Source organism: Rhincodon typus, chromosome 3 (genome assembly GCF_021869965.1).
Source record: "Rhincodon typus isolate 14 chromosome 3, sRhiTyp1.1, whole genome shotgun sequence".
In the NCBI taxonomy this organism is placed as follows: domain Eukaryota; kingdom Metazoa; phylum Chordata; class Chondrichthyes; order Orectolobiformes; family Rhincodontidae; genus Rhincodon; species Rhincodon typus.
Genome location: NC_063334.1, coordinates 5,201,244 through 5,203,224, shown reverse-complemented (window position 1 = coordinate 5,203,224; position 1,981 = coordinate 5,201,244). Strand labels below are relative to the sequence as shown.

At 41.7% G+C, this 1,981-nt stretch overlaps 1 protein-coding gene across 1 annotated transcript in view; it reads left to right on the top strand.

Moving 5' to 3' along the window:
• LOC125482846 (serine protease inhibitor Kazal-type 1-like) overlaps nucleotides 1–1,981 on the top strand; it is a 14,406-nt gene that overhangs the window by 8,671 nt on the left and 3,754 nt on the right. The window lies entirely within an intron of this gene.

Sequence of the window (1,981 nt, the reverse complement as noted above, 5' to 3'; positions counted from 1 at the left end):
TCCAGAACACCTGTAACTCACTCCCATTCCAGATTGCCTGTAACTCATTCCCATTCCAGTACACCGGTAACTCACTGTCATTCCAGAGCACTTGTAACTCACTGTCATTCCAGAGTGCCTGTGACTCACTCCCATTCCAGAGTGCCTGAGACTCACTCCCAATCCAGAGCACCTATGACTCACTCCCATTCCAGTACACCGGTAACTCACTCTCATTCCAGAGCACTTGTAACTCACTTTCATTCCAAAATGCCTGTGACTCACCCACGTTCCAGAGTGCCTGTAACTCACTCCCATTCCTGTGCACCTGTATCTCACTCCCATTCCATAGCGCCTGTAACTCACTGAAATTCAAGAGCACCTGTGACTCACTCCCATTCTAGAGCACCTGTAACTCACTTTCATTCCAGAGTGCCCATAACTCACTCCCATTCCAGAGCGCTTGTATCTCACTCTTCATTCTAGAGCACCTGTAACTCACTCCCATTCCCTTGCGCCTGTAACTCACTACCATTCCAGTGCGCCTGTATCTCACTCCCATTCCAGGGTGCCTGTAACTCATTCTCGTTCTAGAGTTGCAGTGACTCACTCTCATTCCAGAGCACCTGTGTGTCATTCGCCATTCTCAAGAGTTTTATAACCATTCCCTGGCAAGGGTTCCTAACTTGTTACATTTCCAGATGGTATATCGTTAGCTGGTTATGTTCCTTTCTGAGGAGAGATACACTGGTTCGATTCCACCCTCAGCTAATCGCAACAAGGTTAACTTCGAAAGGATCCCTTCCATCATGGATACGTCTTCGCAAAAGTATTCATGCTGTAAATGGAGTTATTTTCACCATGTTTTCTTGATTTAAAGAAACAGTAAGTTTATTAGTTACTAAAACATGAGAAAAGATAATAAAATGAGATACACATACATATAGAAATAAAAGGTGAGTCCAAAAATTAAAGATTAAAAAATATACAATTCACTCTTTCGCTTGTCTGTTATAAATAGATTGTGGTCATTAAAGTGGGTGGCTTTAGGAGCACTGACTTTGACAGTCTAGTTTTTTGGAGATTCTTGGTTCTGTGTTAGCTGAACGGAGTTTTTCCAGTTTCCTTCAACAGTGTTTTGCTGAGTTGACTTGTTTTCAGCAGAGCTTATTTCTTTTTACCTGCACATACAGGGTTGGTTTTCTATCTTACTCGAGTGCTTTTTCTGGCATCATTAACTGGTGAAACAATCTTCGATTATTTGCCTTTTGATTTCTCCTTTGACGTGTTTTACTTCACCCCATTTTACACTTGGTTCCTGGTGGCCTGCATGCAACACAGAATTGTTGTTGCATTTCCTTCTTGCTTGGTGTTTTGGAAGACATTTGTTTCGTATTTTGTGTTTTTCCTGCAAACCGATATAGGTTGTTGGTGCATTTTTACCTAAGCCACAGTCATTTTGCTCAAAAATATCTCAAAAATTTTGATTTGATTTGATTTATTATTGTCACATGTACATAAGTACAGTGAAAAGTTCTGTTTTGTGCGCAGTACAAGCAGATCATACCATACAAAGATCATACAGTGATAGAACAGAGCGAGGAATATACAGTTACAGCTGCAAAAAAAGTGCACAAAAAGCAAGGTCAGCATTAGATTTGAAATTTGAGAGGTCCTTTCAGAAGTCTAGTGGGGAAGAAACTGTTCTCGAACCTGTCGGTATGTGTGTTTAAGCTTTTGTATCTTCTGCCTGATGGAAGAGATTGGAAGGGTTTATAACCGGTGTGGAAGGAGTCTTTGATGATATTGGTTGCCCTTGTGTTAAGGTCTTTCAGTCCTTGTCATTTCTGCTTGCAAAAGCTGGCATTATGCCTTTGAAAAGTTACAGCCACCATGGAAATGGAGATGTTAAGAGATAGTAAGAACTGCTGATGCTGGAGTCTGAGGTAACACAGTGTGGAGCTGGAGGAACACAGCAGACCAGGCAGCATCAGAGGAGCTG